This window comes from Mesitornis unicolor, unplaced genomic scaffold, assembly GCF_000695765.1.
Source record: "Mesitornis unicolor isolate BGI_N332 unplaced genomic scaffold, ASM69576v1 scaffold11231, whole genome shotgun sequence".
NCBI classification, from domain to species: domain Eukaryota; kingdom Metazoa; phylum Chordata; class Aves; order Mesitornithiformes; family Mesitornithidae; genus Mesitornis; species Mesitornis unicolor.
Genome location: NW_010161725.1, coordinates 20,590 through 41,104, shown reverse-complemented (window position 1 = coordinate 41,104; position 20,515 = coordinate 20,590).

The window sequence follows — 20,515 nt, the reverse complement described above, 5'->3', positions numbered from 1 at the left end:
CAGGAAATAATATGAGTGAGTGCTGAGTGAGTAGTGGTACTCCTTTCAGTACAGCCTGTGCTTCTCCAGTGCTGACTTATCAGGTGAAGGCATCTCAGGAAAACCAGCTCCATTGCTACCAAATGTACAAGGTGCCTGTCAGAAATGCAGGTAACAGCAAATAAGCACTCACCTCGCTTCCCTTAAGGGAGAGAAGCTGTCCAAAGTCTTCCAGCATCTCTGTAAAATTTAGCAAATTTACTAAGTGAAACCTGCCTAAGTACACCTGCCCCTTGAATAGCACATGTAGCATGCGCTTTTGTCACTTATACAAGCTACAGGTGAAACATTACTTGAAATATGTCCAGGACATAGATAAAACATTGTACCTGTTGAGAGTTAAAATGTTAGGATACCTGCTTATTAAAGGGGAGGTTTTTTGGCCTCTCAAAGTTTGAAGTAATTGAGCACCATTGATACTTGCTAACAGAGTGCCTGTGCCACCTCATAGACACAAATTTGTTTGGATTGTTGAAAATAAATGCATAGGGAGGAATTATAAAGAAAAGGAAAATGCTCACAGCTGAAAACAAGAAACCGATGAATGCCAAGTGAAGTTTTTATTTTCTACCTCTACTTTAAAGTTACAGATAAGGACCAAACTAAGCAGCCAGTCAGGATGTTCACATACTACAGCACTTTCCCATCCATCATTTCCCACACTTTATGGCCAGGTGTTCCAAGACTTGAGATACCCTGCCACACAGCATGCACACCATTCAACCAGTGTTCTGGTCGAAATAATGCAGGCACACAGTGCTTTGTGTAGTTTTGAACTCCTACTTTTAGGCTGGTCCAAGGTTATACTTAATAATAACTTAGTTTAGTCTTTTAAAGATTGCCTTTGTATAAATCCCAGCTGCTATTTATTCTCTTAATAATGTTCTTATGGGAATCCCAGCTTCTGCAGTGCTTTGGTTTGTAGCCTGTTGATTTTTCTCTGCAGGAAAATGCTACGTAAGGTCTTAAAATGCTTATGGTTTGTTTTCTGCTCTTGTGAGATAATGAAAATATACTCTTAGAGGACACAGCAGATCAGGGTCAGAAAGGCATTAATTTAGCCAAGAGCCAGATGGTTTCTGCAGGGACATCTGTAACCGACCTGTGCGGCAGTACTGCCATGCTGCAGACTGCCAGTGTCCACGTGCGAGGCTCTGTGTGTGCCTTTGTACTGGGACAAAGTATTTGCTGAGAAGAAGGAGGTCGCAACGAGGTGGGAACAATGCTGGAAAAATGCTACCTACAATTTCCCCTTTCAAACAGGAGAGAGGAACACATCAACAGCAGAGTAATTCTGATGAGACTTAGTGTACAGTGGCCTTATGCTGACTCACAGCCATACACACAGTGTTATCTGCTAATGCATTCCCCGTGTTCCTCCCACAGCTGAAATTTGCTCAACTATGTTATTCATAGACCAGACAGCAGAGTAATTCTGATGAGACTTAGTGTAACTATGTTATTCATAGACCAATCCATAAGATTGTTTCCCAGGAGTGGGAGTTGCCTACAGCATCCCTGCAAGGACCAGGGTGTGAAAGCGTGTCATTTTATGTGTCTTATTCCTGTCCCCCTCCTGTGAGAACTGCACCCTCCATCATGCACACTGGTCACGGCAATGGGAATCTGTCTTCTTCACTTTTTCGCAACTAGGTAGCTGTCAAGAGGGAGATGTCTTCCGCAGTACTGTAGAGTCCTTGCCCTGTCACAAAACACTTGGATAGCCCAGCTGGCCAGGTCTGGGGCCCAGCAGCTGGAAGATGCCTGGTTGTGCCTGGGGTCACGTAGTCTTCCTCTGCCACATGGTTTGCAGCCCTGACAGACTGCCTTGGTCCTCCAGGTTGGTGAGCCAATCTGAGGAAGTTTTTAGTGACTGTGGTCTTGAAACGTGCAAAACACAAGTCTTCCCTAGCATTTTGTAAAGTAGTGACGGAATAGCCAAACTGCTCACTTCAGGTGCAGAATGACTGAGGGGCATAAGGGCTTCACATTGTCTTTGTGTTGTGAGTCTCACAGCAGGCAACAACAGTATGGGGAAACAGAATGCATGGAGGTAAAAAGTAGAGATGTATTATTTCCTGAAATAATAAGAAAATGTTACTGAATCATTGCAGAAAACCAGCTCATTCAATATACCACAAAGTATAGAATAAACGGTGATATCAAAGTTAAACTAAAGAAAGCAAAATCAGAATGCTTGATTTAAAAATACTGAATGTTCAAATTTATGACTCAAAGTTATGTAAGAAAACTCATATAAAATAAAGGTGCTATTCAGTGCTTATTGCTGAGGAAAATCCTTTCAATATAAAATTATTGGAAATCTTCCATTGACTTACTCTGTAATATTTATTGTTTAGGCTACAAATATTAAGCTCCACACTGTTTTGGAAAGCATATTTTTCAGTATCTTCTTGCTACTTTCTAAAAATTATTTACTGTCGGGAATCCCAGAATTTTTTTCTTGTTCACAACAGCTCATGCTTACATGCAGTTGCTGGAATAGCTCACATTCTTAAGAAGACCTTTCAGGACACTGATTTGCCTCTTTTATTTTTCAGCAGTCTCATTCTTCTGTTAGCGCTTGATGTATACCCACATGAGTCAGTTCTCATTGTGGGAATGATACTGCTTTTGGAAGATTAAGATGTTAATGAAAACAAGGTAGTTACTGAAAGGATGGGGATATCTGTTACTCTTAATAACAAGGAAACTTTAATTTGTACATGCTCTGAAAGATTTGTCATTGCTCAAATACATGCATACAGAGCACTAGATGAGAGTATTAAAAATTTAGTTGTGCTTAGATATTTAACATTTCACATTTTATTCATTCTCATCAATACAAAAATACAGTATTTTTTTGGTGAGAATTCTCATGGGACAAGGCTATTTGTACTGAAACAAAAGGTTTTTAAATCCCAGTGAGGCAAACCACCTCCTGGTTGTGTCCTATAGATTGTTTAGCAAAATCAGGACTCCAATATCCTCTATATCCAATTCTTGCTTGAAGTGAAGCATGGGGCTGGCAAATTGCAAAGCTGGTGGCCTAACATCTGTGGTCTTGTAAACAGCATGGGCTTAGCATGGTGTCTTTGACTGGGGCCTTATTGCTTAATTGCTTATGGATGCTTTTTATGTTTGACTTGTGTATTTTCTAAGGGAAAGGATAGGCTTAGTTATATAGCTTGACATGTTACCGTAATCATGCTTCACTTTAAATAGGGCTTGATTCCACCACCAGGTTCTGTCATGCAGATGATTACCAGTGACATTAAGACATTATATCACATAACTAGATATTCTAAAATGCTATAATTTAAAAGCACCATTCCTCCTCAGCATTTATGCTCACATTGAGTATATATTAATAAATGTGTCTGGGATTTTTTTGATTCAAAGATAGGAAAACATTTTAATCATGATAACTTTCATGTAATCATACCATTAAACTTCAGATCCAGCATTTCATTCTGCAAAAGTAAATGGATGCCATTAAAAATCCATTGTCACTGGTGCTTTGTGAAGAAATATTGGTTTTCATGAACACATCTAGTTGTCCTGATTGGCTTACAAACTATGTAAAGGAGAGAACAGATGAAGTACATAATCAAATAATTGTTTCAACATATTATTATGAAACCCCAATGTTTGTTTTGATTCTGCTGTCATCTGTTCTCAGCATTCCTAAAATGATGCTGCCTCTTACTTTTCTTTTGGACATGCACATCTCTGTTTTAGTAGGGTCACCAGTTGTAATGGAAGCCATATTCCAAATGCAAATACATGTCCTTTTAATATAAAAAGAGGAGAGTTTGGCTCAAACTCATGTCTAAGAGACTATTTAGAGCCTAGAATCCAAATTTCTGATCATTTCTAGAGATACTCTTTCCTGATTTGCAAAGCATATACTTTCCTGCAACATCAGTGCTCTTCTTTTCCGCCCTCCTTCTTATGTGTCACTCACTTGCTCACTGCAGCACTTTGGTCATACTGCCTGCTTGGTCTTTTTCTCTTGTAAACTTTCAATTGAGAACAGCTTCTGAAGAGCAGCTCTGGTTTCTGCTCTCTGAAAGTGCGATTTTTGGGGACACAGCATGTTTGGCACCACTTGCACTGCTTTCTGAGGAACGCTGCTTATTGCCTGCCATGAGAGATTGCAGAGGGAATCTCTAGATCCTAAACCTGCTCTTACAATAAGGAATGAAATGTGTGCCCCAGCTCTACAAAAATTTCCAGTTTACCACCTGTGAAAGAACTTTACTCTCATATTATACTTATCAGGCTACCTGGAGCTGTTTCTTTTGTTTGAGTCTTTTTTCTCAATTAGATAAAATATTAGGTAGGTAAAAGACTAATTTTATTCTATTAAACTATATAATTTCAATAATATAAACTGTTGATGAGACAATAAATACATGTATAAGATTACACTTGAGTCAGGGTCCTTCATGGGTTCTTCACTGTCTCACCTAACTTGAAAGGGCAATCACTTGGCTCTCCGCTTTGCCCCAGGAGCTCTTGAGGCATTCAGAGCCCCATTTACTTCTTTCAGTGTTGAAACATCCAAACACTCTCAGCACTCCTTTCTCTTGAAGTCAGGTGAATTATAGTTTTTGTAGCTACTTTTTCGTTTAACTGCTTCATACAGGCAGGAGAAGGACACAAGACAAAGAATCCTGTGTACTTCTCTGGTTGTGTTCAAACAGGAATCCCGAGTCCTGCTTTATAAAGGCTTGTTTCTAAATCCCTGCTCAGGGAAACAACTTGCCTTTTCACCTCTTCTTCCTTAAGTGTTCTTAAGTTAGATATTCCTCTGATCATTAATGATACCACATTCCTGGCTGCGGGAATGGAATAGGTTGTCTTCTCCTACACCATATAATTTCTGTTTAGGACTCTCGAGTTGTTTTTCCAGTTTTGCCAATGACTCACCGTGATACATTGGGCTAATTCCTAATGTTCCTCGCTATTCAGGTAATCCTTTTGTAGAACAACACAGAAAACACAGCTTCCTGAGGTGTGCTGGAGGTTTTGAGATCTATTGATATTTGAACACAAGTTTTGTGGTTTTGATTTTGTTTTTGTTTTCCCTTTTGTGGCTGAAACTACCTGAATGCAATGCAATTAATATTTTTAGTTCTATTTAAAAATATTTTCTGGTAATGTTAATTTTAAAAACTATAAACTGAATTTAATAAAACTTTCTTAAGGTCGGAAAATGCTACAAGTTTATTTTTCTTTCTTTTTATACATTCTTAAATCAACTTATTTATTCTTTACTGAACATTATAGTACTACTATTTCATCACATCATGTAGCACACCTGTAACACTACTTTCCTTGCAACAAGTATTACAGGCTTAAACCCTCAGTGCTCAACCAAAAAAATCACAACATAGTGAGTAGGGGACATTAATGATTTGACAGACGAAGTCTAGTTAATCTGGTGCAGCATTTTAAGACTTGACCACTAAGATTTAAGCTGCCTGCCCTGCTCCTCTGTCCAAGACTGTGATCCCACAGAAGAGTGAGAGAATGGGAGCATCAGCCTGTTACTGAGATGATTGCCTATTCTATGCAGCATTTTAAATCAAAACTGCTTTGCTTTCATCTGAGATACCAGTCTTTGCTCTCAAGCACTTGAAGTGTTTACAAAATGAGTACAAAACTGTTCTCAAACTTTGTGAAAGGTCAGTAGTGCCATCGTAAAACTGGGCATCATACCAGACACAAATATTACGCACTCTAGAGATAGTAGCTATTTTTACTTACAAAGTCACAAGAGTCAACTCTATCATTTACTTTGCAATACTAAGAGTAATAATGAGCAAAGCAAGAAATTCATAGTCAAACACAGGGATAGGATACGTTAAGTGATAATAACTGGGAAAAGTGCATGTGGGTTGGTTTTTTTCTGCTTATAACTAAGTTTTAACTACAGAATTTTATTTACTTGGCTTTCAAAATTAATTGCAACTGTGGTACTTACACAGAAGATTGAAACCAGCATATATCTGGATGGTTAGACAGATTCTGACAATATGAATTGTTAAATGCTTTCACTAAATATTCCGCAAACCCACCGCAAATATAATATCACCTGCTTGTGAGCGCTCTGTGGTTTCCCATTCTGCTGTGAAAGTAATCTTTTTCCTGATTCACACTGTGTAAACAGGTGCCATCAAATAAAAAGGCATATGGCATCAATGTGGCAGTAGCATCTCATGAGGACATCCTGTGGCTGCTGGCGCACGTACCATCGCTCGGGCTGTCCCTCCAAAAGCCCCAGGAGAGAGCAAACATGGACAGCTGAGCACTCCCCTCAGGGGAAGCCTGAGGACAGGGACTGGAAATAAACAGTCTGCTTTGAGGTGCCTTCACCAGGAGACGTCTGATTACTTTTAAGAAATTAGTTTATGTTTTGAAAGCAGCTCAGGGAGACATAAATTACACTCTTCAGTTTCTTGGCTTAAATGTGGAAAGTGGAGCGGGGGCTGAGAAGGTGGGATTCACTGACCAAGAAAGGGAAAGGGCAGTTTAATACTGAATAGAAGCAGTGAAGTGAGATTTTCCCTTTCTTCTTTCCTAAATTAATGCTTTTACTATTGGATTACAGAGTGAAGCTCCCTCATGCTCATTTACTCTCTGGTCTGCTCATCTTGCAGTCCTTTTCTGCAGTGTGTCACCCTTGCATTTTATTCCTCATCAGGGTGAACAGAGAATGCCTTCAGTTTTATTGTGGATCTAGTCTTGTGGTTTGGCAATGCGCTTTAAGAGATGTAAGTTTTAATTCTGTGAGGGTGAAAACACGTGCATGTCCAAAGCCTGCACTTCCCGAGTGAATGCTTTAAGGAGTAAGCAGCAGTGCAGATGAATACACCAGGCCAGCCTTTTTGGATCTACTCCACTCAAGATCTCAACTGTATGGAGTCTGAAGTAGAGCCATGACTGGTTCCTGACTTCTAGAGAGTGGGGGGAAATTTGACCCCCCTAGTTCCAGCAAAATGCATAAAAGCAAGGGTAATTCATGAACGTTATTAAACAAACACATACTGGAAGAAACTGCATGAGAGTGCTCTAACTAGAGATCTTCGGAGATTACTTTCATATGGTATATGATAGATATATGGCATATATATATACATATATACCAATATCTGAGTTATCTCAGGGCATGCCTACTGCACAGTGCAAATGGAGTGGACATACATGAGCTAAGTCAACTCTAAATGAGTAGTTCTAGCCACACTAAATTGAAATCTGTGCTGTCTTGTTTCATTAGTGCTATGAACGGGCTAGCAGGATCACATAGCTGGTATCCGAATTAACTCATGTCAAGTAGCTTTATGTATATTTAGGACAGCAATAATCAACATAGAATACTTCTCCCTTTTTTAAGTGAGCACAATGATAGTTCAGAACTTAAAATACAGTAACACCCAATTCATACAAAATTAAATCAATGTGAGACATTGTGCCTTCAGATAAGGCAAATTAAAATAAAAATTTCTACATACTGAAAATGCTGAAAGCAGTGACAATTCAACTGAGACTAATAGTAATTAAACCAAACATAATTATAATCTTTGAAACCTGCACAAAGGGACAAAGGATAATGTGTCCAACAAATTCATATTCATTAGCTTAATGTTGTGCATGAATACTCCATTAGTAAGACACAGGAAACAGAGTTTTAGTCATGTTGTTCTCCCATGGCACTTTTTGTCATTGTGCTTGAAATGCTATAAGTTAAAAACCATCCACATGCCGCACTCTCTGGACTGGTGCCTCTCCCAGCATAAGCAGCTGTAGCTATGTCAACTTCCAGTCTTCTGCAAATAAGCAGTGAAAGTTTGTATGTAGAACCTCAGTCAAAGTACTTAATAGTACTGGAAAAGCAACCATAGCTGCTCCAGTACCTTATTCTCTTACCTGGTTCTTTTCAGTTAATATTGCTTTATTAATTAATCACAGAATGATAGACTGGAGACTGGTTTCCCTGCCTGCTTTATTAGGACTAAAGCATTTATACACAACTAATTCCCGTTCAAGCTAATCAGTGTGATCTTTAGTGTGCTGAAGAATTAAAATTTTGTGCAAGGCTCCAACTGTATTTTCAGACAGCTGCTACTGCGCACCAGCCATAGGATATCACTCCACACCTCAGCTGACGCAAGAAATGGCATCCTCTGCAGTTTCAGTATGAGGTCAGTGAAGTGAGCTGAGCCTAGCCAGCAAAGGAGGTCTCAGACAACAAAGCTGAACTTGTTTGGAAGCAGAGTGGGACAGGGCTGTGCAATCCCTTCTGCTATCTTATCTCTGCTACAGGTTGTTAAGAAGCAACAGGTGGGGGAGAGAGAGAGAAAGAAAGAAGGGAGCTCTTAGATCACATATCTATGGCTGTTTTAGAGGGTTTTAATACCTATGCTGTAAAGCCCCATCACTGTTATACTTTAATACATGAGAAAAGATAATGCATTTACATTATTAGCTCATTTTGGTACCACAAACGGGTGACATTCATGACACTTCATCACAATTTTCTTTTTCCAAGAAAGTACCAGCAGACTCCTAGCTTGTTTTGAAATCTCATCAAAGCAAAGCTATCCTCATGAGCTTAGTGGGTAGGGATGATCATATGTGGAACTTCCACACAATTTCCACTGTGTGAAAACACATCACATATGTTTTCTATTATTTTTAATGACAGTCTCTCAGCTGCCTCTCATAGTAGGCAAAAATCTGCTCAGCTCCTGTTTAAAGCAGGTTTCTAGTCTGTATGCTGAGATTTCCTTTCTTTTAGTTTTGTGGCAATTCTCTTCTACCAGCTTCTGGGACTGGAAACAATTCCTGTCCCTTCAGGCACCTTCCACCCTTAAAGTAACACACAGACTATGCATGTTTTTCAGAAAAGGAGGGCGCAGCAAATGAGCAAATGTAAATTTACATTAATTTTATTTTTTTTTTTACTTTCATGATTTGCTCATTAATGTTGTTAATGTTTGTTTGTTTGAAGTCATTCCTCTTTAGTGGTGTGGACTGAAGGCAGATACAGTGCTGTAGGTACAGGCCAGTCTGGTCTGTGTGACCTGGTGCTTTCATGTTCTTAGTTTCACTTTGTACTTGTACACAGCAGAAGAACACCAGTTCTTTTGCACAGTGGTAAGAGTTTGTCAAGCCAAGGTGTTACTCTACAGCCAGCCTCCTGAAGTTAGAATAAGTCTGTCTAAAATTTTGAGGCTATACCATGAATTGAACTGTGTCATCATTCAGTAGCTTTAGCTTATTTAGCAACTTTTTTGAGCAACTAAAACCCTTTAAATTATGTTTTTGTTCCTTTGTGCTGATTTATGTTAGCCTATACAAAGTATTTTTATAGCTCCTGGCCTTTAAAAAAAAAATCTCCGCTGTTCTGCAGAGCTGGGACAGAAGAGGCCCCTCGTGGGGACGTGACATTCAGTGCCAGAAAGTGTGTTTGTGCCCAGAAATCGTGGGTTGGGGTATGATGAATGCACTTTTCTTTTTGCCTACCTGCATTAAACTGATGATTGCACAGCATAATGCGGTGGTTAGTCATTGGGGGGTTTGTGTCCACATTCTTTGGTAAATGATCAAAGCTTCTATGATGTAATCCCACTTTTACTGGTGTGTAGATATATAATTTTACTCAAATTTTACTCTATTTCTATTTAAATATAAAGGGAACATGATTGTAAAGGTATCAGAAAAAAGAATATTCCATCCATATTGGACATTCCATCTAAATTGTGTTCTGTATTAAGGACCAATGAATTAATTGTTACATGCTTCTAAAAACGTGGCTAGATGATTAGACCATTCCTCAACTTTGCTTTTCCAAGCTAGAAATGGAAAATATGTGTTCCTCCCATAGTTTATCTTTCACAACAGTTAAAAGAACAACAGTCTCTTGTTCCTTCTTTCACTTTTCTGCTCTATTTTTATGATTATTTCATTGAGCAGAAGTCGCCACTTGTCTTTAACTAAAGGACAAGTTAGCACAGCTATTTCTCAGTTACTGAACTGGCATTTGGATGTTGTGTTCATCTTTCATCCCTTCAGCAGTGCACAGGAAAAGGCACTGTCTGGAGCCAGTGACTGCTTGCAATGAATCTCACATGAGATTAAAGCACAACTACAGCAGTGTAGATGGTATGTCATAATGTACTGGAAAGGGCCTGACTAAATGTAGTTTGCTTTATGTTTAGTGGACCTGGATTGCTAAAAACCTGTGTATTAATTACTTCTGAATTTCTTCCGTTTCTTGATAAATCTTATGGTACTAATACCCTGACAGAACATCCAGATATTGGCAGGACACTGAGCACTCCTTGGAGCTCCCAGATCTTGCAGCATATTCAGCTATGACCCATCTCTCAACACAGATTTAAAAACTTAGAAGGTTGTTTGAAAACATTTTCTTCAGAGTTTAAACACAGCAACAATGCTGGGAAGATCCTCTGAAGTATTTCACAAAGAACTTTATTAAGTACAGAACAGTAACATAATTGAAAAAATAAGGGCAGAAGAGTATAGTAGCAAGGAAAGTAACAATTACATTCTAAACTTAAGCATATTTTTATTAAAATATTTAATTCCTCTGCTGCCAACTAGTGTTGCAGTGAGTATTAAGTTTTGTACAAAATGTAATGCCAATACTATTTTCTTGGAAGTGATACATTTTAGCTATATCAAAGAGCAGCTCTTTAGTATCTGCGAGATCAACGTTTGTGTTCAGGGCGAAAGTGATCCAAGGGTCTTTCCCAAATTGTGGTTTAAATCCTCACAGAGCCATGACTCTGTCACCTATCTCTTGTTTTAATCTTTTTAAATGTAGTTCATATCACAGGAATTGTTCCTTAGTCCTACCCAGAGGACTGTCTTTTTTTTCACAGATCGAAACTTCTTCTGGCAGTGTGTAATGGAAAAGTTAGCACTTCCATCTAGAAAAGAAGGTATTTCGGTCAATAAATAGAGATGCACTAAAGAGATAATAGCAATTTGGAGTGACAGTGACAGCATGTATGTAATTCAGTATGACTTTAAACAAAATATAGAGTTTCTGTCATGTATAAAAATGTATATATTTAAAAAACAGTTTCACAGAAATTGGCAAAATGATGTGTTCAAATGAATGAAAACAAATGCCAAAATGTTGATAGTTTTTTAATCCTTTGATAGTTTTACCAGTTGTAGTTTTGTTTTGCACACTGTATATTAAATGGTAAGCTCTAGGCCTTTTTCTGCTTTACCTAGAGACAGATAGAAGATCTGTTAACATTTTTTTTCCCTTTAAATTACTACGGTATATTGTCTAATGTTTTACTGAAAGCAGCATATTCCAGAAGAAGTGACCATAACAAGCCCCTTTAGAAATGCATTCATGATATCAGGAAATGCTACATTTGTTAATTATATTTTCTTAGCACTATAGCAGACCTTCAAATTAATAGCTGTTGCAAACTATAGGCAAACAGTAGGAGCTTGACTTAATTAACTCTGACTCTGTGTGATGTGATTTGTATCTCAGTGTTGCTTGTGCTAAAAATGGGCACTGGCTTTCCTATGGCATATGGCTGTATTTCTCCAAAGGGCTGTGCTGTAGTAAGTTTAGGATCTAGAATACTTTGTTGTTATTTGATGATTTAGTTATCATTAGGGCCTGCAGATCAGAAGATCTGCAAGCAGCAGAGCACAGCTAGTGGAGTAATGCCAAACTAATTGCATTATTGTTTTGATGAAGAGCTCCTACAAATAACAAGCAAAACAATATGAACAGGAATACCAGAACAGCTTTGCTGTATGAGCTAAAAAACCAGTCTAGAAACAGACCATATGATGACATGGGTGGGATCTTCTGAAGGGCAGGATCCCACTGCCCTCAAGGAAAAGATTTCTTCTCTTCCTCTGCGAGGTTAAATTTTAATCCCAAGCCCTGCCTCCTCCCTGCACCACTGTGGCCATGTGCACTTCCTCTCAGCTACCCAGAGTAGGAAATTCAGTTGCTCAGCTGCTGGTATGGTTATAGTTCTTTGTTGTCCTATTACTGATAAAGTATCTACTTCATGAAACTTCTGGAGACTTTGACTGCAGTTGAAGACTGACCAAAACCTGTCTTCCTTCCTAGGAGTCCTCCTGGACACACAGATTTCATCCTGGTTGGGGGGAGGATCACACATAATAATGACACTGTTCTCTTTTGAAAGCACAAAGCAATCATGAAGGGTGCTCACAAAAAGCCTGTCTGGATACAGGCGGCACTCTCTATCAGTCTTCTCTGCATCCTGCTTAACAGGAGGTATTCCAGCATACCAATACATACTTGAATTTTTTACAAATATGTAAAAAAAAATTGAGATTTTTTTTTTCAAACTATGCAGTTGTGAATGTCCCATGCTTTTTGATCATGGTGAAAAGACTTTTACATTTTCATGCATAAAACACAGCATGAAATTATATACAAAAATAGTAATTTTGTTTAACATTTTGCTACAGAATGTGTGGTAAAGTCCATATCAGAAAATGCTAAATAACTATCAAGTAATTAACCAATAATTATGTCAATACTTAGAGTTACACCTTGTTTTAATACTTGATTAATTTTAATATTTTGTTTTTTAATGTGCTCTCTCCTAAAAAGTTAAATTTGGAGGGAGGCAGTACACTCATCTTATGGTTGTTAACTGTACTTTCTATTTTGAGTTGAGTCCTTATGGTCTTTGCAAAGTACCAAATGTTCCTATTTCCTATGAGAAAGGTTTCCAAATAAGCCTTTGGCAATATTTCTGAACAAAGTGGACCACTGTAGAAATAAACTAGCTTTGAGTCTCAAATCTCCGTAGGGCTTATGAGGCAAAATTACTTCAGCAGTGAAAGTAGGTTAAAGCAAGGACAGACAGGCTCCTCAATTAACAGGGCTGAAAATAAGCACAAATACTCACCCTATTTAGTACACTTACGATTCAGTAGCTCTAATAAAGAGCACAAGTCAAAAAGTATAACATTACTAAGCTTTACATGAAAACCTGTTACTTAATTCTTACTTGGACAAAGAGTCCTCTGCAGGTCTACTATGACTCAACTTTAAACTGGGTTTACTTTATAGATGTAATTTAAAAAATGCATTTCATATAATCTCAGATTTGAAGGCAGTCTGGTTTTGGGCATGAACATTTCCTGAAAACCTGATTTTATTTTCTTTTTGGTGTGTGTTCCTGCCAGTATGCATCAGTAAGTGTAGGTTTGGATTTTTGCTGCGGTGTATTTTGAAGCACCGGATCATAGGTAATTTGCTTGTATAAGAATTAATAGAAGAAAGAATGTCTTGTTAATCAATTTTTTTTAGAATTTCTTCTTTCAGGCATTGATACTCTAGGAATTGAAATGTTTTGGTATTTTCCCCTGCCTAAGCAAATAGCTATTGTTATTTTCTATCACACCAATTGTTTGCAATGATATGGATTTTTTTCCCCCCACCTCCCACTTACAGCTATAATGAGCTGTTACTTCTGGAAATCCTTTCTTAAGTTCCCTAATATATTCACCTGCTTCTCAAATCCACTTATGAATTACCTTGAATGTCAATAACTTACTCATTTTTGACACTGAGGAGATTTCATAGTTCAAAAACTTACTGATAATGCTTCTACCACCTATGTGTCATGCTCTACAGTATCACTGTGTATCACTCTGGGAAATTCAGTTCTGAAAACAGAAGCATCTTGTTTTTCTCGGCTTTTTTCTCTTCTTTTCTTGATGAAAGAGTGCCCCCAAGAGCTTTTATTTAGGAAGGGGCAGTTTAAGAAAATTAAGTCAATTAACTATTCACTAGTATATTAATCTCTAAACATAAAAATTCTGCCAAGCATTGCTACCAGAGATGTTGGTTTGAGGGACAGACAAAAGAGTTTCTTCTGGTTTTCTTATTTTATGCCCAATAATAGGAAGTTAGCTAAATATTGAATTCTTCAAGTATTTCCAGTATGGATATTTTATGGATTATTTTAGTCCAATATTATGGACTAATATTTCCAGAGGACATCTTCGCTGGCATTCTGAAGAAAGGGAGGATGTGCTGCCTGCCCAGGCTGCAGACCTTCGCTTCCCAGCAAGCTTGGCAGCCTGGGCTGGTTTTGTCCTTTGCCAGTTGCCATCAGGACAGCTGGCAGCTGGCCAGGAAACAGTGGGAAGTCAGTTTGTTTGTTTGTTTGTGTGTTTGTGTGTGGATAAGCAGAGAAGAAAGATGGCATGATGTGAAGGAGAACAAAGAGAGAGTAAACAAGGAACTGCTTTAGCTACAGCAGAGTCATACGAGTACAAATAACAAGCCTACTAGGTATTTTCTCTAAAATACATGAAATACGCATGAAAATAAGAATGAATAACCTCTAAATCTAATAGAGGCAGCTTTTTATAATAACCTGAAGTGATATAATTTTTTAGCATTTTTAAGTGTAAGAATCATCACTGCTTTTTCTGAGTAATACACAACAGTTGGTTGACAGCATCATGACTGTTGAAAAACTGAGGAATCACCATCACAGCATCTAGTAAATTCATCCTCCTCGAAGGAGGAACTTTTTAAAGGAAAATCTGGAAATTAAAAAATGACAGTTGAGAGGGAAAGGGTAAGAAAGAAAAAGAGGGCTTGAAAGCAGGAAAGAATGCCACTTGGGAAAAAAAAATCCCTTCGATTAATCTTTGTATGCAGTGTAGAATGGAATTTAATGCATTATTAGCCCCACAGAGCAGAAGAATCATAGGCAAAAAGAAATGAAAAGGGGGGGGTTTGTGGCAAATTAATCACTGGCTTCAGTCTGCAAACTAGTTTTGTAAGTGTATTTAATTATAATCCAAAGCTGTCTGCAGATTACCTACCACATACAGACAGGACAAGTTTGACTGCGGATCTTCCTGGAAAAGATGATACTCAGTCTAATTTGTCTGCTTGATAGTATATTAATGTCATAGTTATCTATGGAAAAGTAACAAATATTTTGTTTCAGTAAAAGGGTGTACATCAGGGTAATGCTACAAATTTGTTGTATGGGCAATAAACATTTAGCTCTGATTAGCTCATTGCTAGGAGCAACACCGGAAGAGAGAGGCAGAGAAAGGGACTGGGGACTATGGCTGACAGGCTGAGGGGGGGTTTGTGAGAGGAACAGCCAGGAGGTGCAGGCATGGCCATTTGTTTCTCTGTAATGGTCAGTCTTCTCCTGGGGTAACAGATCTTACTGGAAAGTAAAGCAAGAAAAAGATTCCTATCAATGAGCTCCACACCAATGAAAATTATTTCAAAATAACGTAAAATGAAAGGTAAGAGCATCTGTCTTACACAGCAGTTATCCTGTACATCAGTGGAAAATTAAAATTCATGAAACGGAAACGAAAAATACCCTATTCTGGCAGACAGAGCCTTCCCATCAGTGCCATACACCACAGTCATTGACAGATGCAGCATGCTGTGATGTTTAGCAATACAGGCTATTTCACACCAAAACTGCGGAGCTGGAAGCGTGTGTAAGTGCAAGGCTCTCAATGTCACTTGTTCACGCGCTTCAGCTGATTTTTCCACTACTCAGCTGAGGCACCTTCTGGCTTCAGCAGGGTTCCCTGCTGCCTGCTGAGCTTGTGACCCCCCGGCTTTGCTTACTCTCTCTTACTCATTGCTGGTTCAAGACAGCTGCCTTCTTCACAAACAAAATTTGTTCCCCACCAATAGTTCTTTCACCATCCTGGTGCCCTAATATTGTCTGACCTGAAGAAACATCTACCAGAAACAGCATTTTGGATAGTTCTATGTCTTTCCTTCTGTCCCATTACATAGGTTGGCCATAAGTTGAAATTTATAAATGAAATTAAAAAAAACCTTACACATGCAAAAAGCAGTTTGAAATAATTTTCAATAACTTGTCACAGAAACAGCTCAGCACTTAATCTACCACAGAGATAGGAAGTTTAAATAGTAGATATCGTCTCCCAAAGTAGCCTGCAAATGTTTCTCTTTAGCAGAGTGATCTGGCGTTCTCAGGTATATCTCAATTTAACCAAGACTGAGAGCTTTAGAGGTGGAAGCTAGCACTTTGAACTCCACCTGGACACTAGACAGAGGATTTCAGACTGATAAATAAGTGTTAAAGTCTTGAGATGTGATAAGATCGGTGCCAGAGGAGCAATTCAGTAAACTAGATGATGTTGTTAAGATCAAGCTTGCAGCCTGCCAGATGTGGTTATTTCTGAGTTGTACAGATCTACGCGAATGAAGATCAGTACAAGAAAAAGTATTATAAAACACACATACAAGAAATAAATCATAGGTTTCTCAGATACTCCCACATTCCAAAGAATAAAACTATGCTCTCAGTTGTGGGAGAAGCACTGGAATTAAGCATAACTCTGCACAGGAGATGTCCGGATTCTGCAGCTTCCATCAGCTTCATTACACATTCACTAATTATTTTCATATGGAATTTATAAACTCTGGGTCACAGAGTGTGTCCATTCTTTATCTCACTGAGCTTAAAAATGTAATTATTCCTTGTTGTACTAGAATTATAACTAACTAGATTTTATAATAATGCACTGTAATTTATCTGTTGAATGCATCTATGGTAAACAACCTTTTAAAGGCTATACTGGCTTTTCAAGTAAATGTAAATAAAGGATTATGGAGCTACCCTGTTGATCTCTGTATTTTGAATCTTCATATCTTTGACACCACACATCTAGTTTTTCCAGTCTCTTTGCATCACAGCACATACCTTAGGGGTGGAAGAATAAACTCTACTCTGAGAAAATTAAACAAGTACTCTCTTAAATTTTAGGTTCCTTGTGATAGTTACAGACATTTCAGGGAGAGTCACATGTGTTTTGTGCTTGATATAAGCAGATGGAAGTTGTGGTACAGCTTATCTGCATGCCTCTTCACTAGGCATTCAGTGCATTATTTGCAATTCAGTGGATTTATTTTGTTCTGATTAATAATCTGAGAAATTTCTGAGTTTTTGGAAATATTTCCTATCTAACATTCATAGATATAAAAATAACTTGATGTAGTAATTTTGTAGCACTCAAAATCCAGCATTTGCCTTTATCTGGGAGTCTGTTCTTTTTAACATTAACCCAGTCTAACATGAAACTTGAACAGATGTATTAATGAGTACAACATTTCTTTTCTCAGTACAGCAAATAGTGCTGCTCCTCTTGAAATTTCTTGCCCTTGACAATTGTAGTCAACATTTGCCAACTGGAATTGGCAATACCAAAATGTGTTTCCACACAGCAAGTCACGTGCTGGTAGAGCAATGATCTGCAGGCACATACGTAGTGTTACTCCTGCTTGAAACAATAGTGTTCTGGCTTTGTATTTGTTATTTAGTTGGAGTGCGTGTGTGTGTGTGTGCGTGTGTGTGTATGTGTGTGAGAGAGAGAGAGGAGGTCTGTTTGTAACTAATTTCCTCATCTATAGAAGTAACTTCTATCTACTTCATATTATAAGTAAATTCAATTGCAAAAGCACTAATTTTTCTCTTTCTTAATTTGATTTCGATGTGACAGTAAATTCACCAAAGACAAAACACTGTAGGAGAAAATGGATGGTTGTATTACTGGGGTGGACTGAATTTTACAAAATATGGGAGAAAGGTGACCTCTGTTCAGAAGACTCCCTGCTTTAGCATCATTAGCAGATGGCTGGGGTTTAATGATTCCACTGTGGTGCAAAGAAGGAACCAAATTAGATGTTGTGTGAAGCTGTCATTACTCTGTGTGTTTCTCTGTATAGTTCCAGCTTAAAGCATGTCATTCCTTTCATAGCAGCCCCTCAGATTACTGTAACTCATCCTTTCCACATCAAAGTACTGTCAGCACTTTCATGGTATAAAAATACATTCTCTTAAAACAGCATTGACTTGTACATTTGCAATGTTTCTTTTTATTCTAGGATTTGCAAAAGATGATGCACTAAAGTGAGTAGCATCTAAAAACTGAACAAAACCAGGACTAGAAATATCTATTTAAAATTGGACCAAAGCATCTCTGCAAGGATGTTTGGGATTTTAGAAAGTCAATTCTTCTCAAGTGCTCTCTGAAATATATTTCAGTCGGCTCGTAAGAACCATTGTAAGTGTGGAAAACATGTCCATTCTTTGAAAAGCATGGATCATCTCTTTTTATTTACTAGCTCAAAAAAATATGGTACCTTAAAAAGTCTTCAGTGAAATATATACAGTAAGCCATATCCCACTAACAACATCAAAGGCATAGCCTCAGCTAATAACCAGTGTGTAGAGAGCTGGGCTTTCTGTGTTGACCTCATTGCTCTATGGGAAAGTTAAACAAAAATACAGGAAGGAAAAGAGTGAAAGACAGCAGAAAGACAGAACTTTGTAGGATTGGCTTTAACTTTATACGACTTTATTTAAATCCACTCTGCCAAGAAATGTGTTCTTCTTAGATACGCATCATGCAGCTATGCATATGTCATCTGTAAATGTTTCACCTTGTATTTCCAAGCCATGTTTGTCATTTGCCAGCATCTATATAAAGAGGTTCTCACAGAACTGAGTAATGATAGGACAGGGAACAGGAATGTTAAAAGCTGATAGATGAACTTCAAAAGGGAAGGCCACCTGCAGCAAGCAGACAAGCAGTTTGGTGTGGTCATCTGCCCATCTCCCATTGCAACAGCCAGGACTGGACTGATACGATGTAGGACTTCACCTCCTTCCCCTGGTGGAAGGGTAAAGGTGTTGGATCTTACTATGTCATGGGTGCTGAACTGTGCTTACTACAATCTTTCCAAAATGAGTAAGGTACTTAGTTTTGTTGTATTCTTCCTCCTGTTTTCTACACAAGCAAGCAATAATGTAACAAGCTCTGGAGTTTCAGATGGATGTGGTGTACCATTCTCAGGAAAACTTGGAGATCCTTGCCATGCAATGGCACTTGAAGGCCGTGCAGCACAGAGGAAGAATTCAGACAGAATTCTTCAGGAAGACAGGAAAGAACTTCCTACTGCCTCAGAAAGAATAAGGCTTGGTCAGCACATGGGAACTGCATGTTTCTTTCACAGAGAAATTCTAGAATTTTTGTTTTATCTCAAGTTTTAAAGAATTTGTTTGTTTGTTTTTTTTTTTTCAACAGGAAATAGGACTATAAATCAATAAATAATTACCAAAGTTTTACATTTCGTTTTCAACGTTATAATACAATATTCAAATAATTTTTTTTAAATAAAAAAGCAAAGCATCACTGTGAAGGTGAGCATGTTCTCATGAAAGAATAAAGTTCAATGAGAGACAGGGAAAAGTGAATGTTTGGATAACTCATTTTTTTGAACTTGACGGAAAAACATTTTGAAATCATGGGAATGAAAGATTAGATCTATATATAGTACATTTGCCACATCCATCTCCATCTAAATACTGTTCTCCTTTGTCTTGGAACTATAAAATATTTGCACTCCAAACTATTTCTTCCTTTTTCAGTTATCTTTTGCTCCCTTATTAGTATATGACTGTCAGTAGACTGTCCTTGTCTCTTCATGAACGCAAAAGGACAAATACTTAATAATAATGCTTCATCTTACACAGAGGTCACAAACCAATCTTGGTTACATTAGTGTAAATCTGGAGAAGCTCAGCTGAGCTCAATGGACTTATTCAGGCCTGAAATCAATTATTACTCTGGTGTAAGTGAGATGGAGCCCAGCTCATCGGCTCAGTTCTGACATTGAGATGCAAATGGAAACCACAGGGATGGGGGAACGTCCCAGGCATCTCGGCCAGTGCTTCTTGGCACTACTCGTGCAGAATAGGCAAGCAACAATGCTGGGGCGTGCCGGGGGCTGCAGCCCATGTAGCTACATGGCCAAGGAGCAACCAGGGGGAGACTCAATAGAAGTCAGTAATTGTTATGCAGCCATGCAAGAACAGAAACAAAGTGCAGCTTAAATACTCCTCCCCCAACTCAGCCCCTGTGATTATGCCCGAAAACCACAGTGGTAGCAGGCACCCTACTGGAGACATCTCTGAGTCTGCTGGGGGTGCACTGAAGTGCTGACAAGTTCCCTTAATAACCAGTAGTACACTTTTTATATCTTTCATATTTCCAAAATGGCTGTTGAGTCCATTTTTCCATTTCAGTCTCTGGCATCTGCGGGCGCTGGCGCTGAAGCAGACGCCAGTGGGATGCCTGGAAGACAGTGCTGTGCCAGGTTAGTGATGGGCTACATCAGTTTATAGAAACTGATGCTTCCTGACACCCACCCTCTGAGAACCACCTTGTAGGAGCAGGCTGCAAACACACACCAAAAAATCCCTTTCCATCTCCTTCCTGTGTCATACCTCCTACCGCCACCCAACAAGCAATTAATAACATGAAATAATATATTATACCAGTTTAAAAATTACACCTCCCACCCCACACGTGTCATTGCATCTCTTTTTAGGCA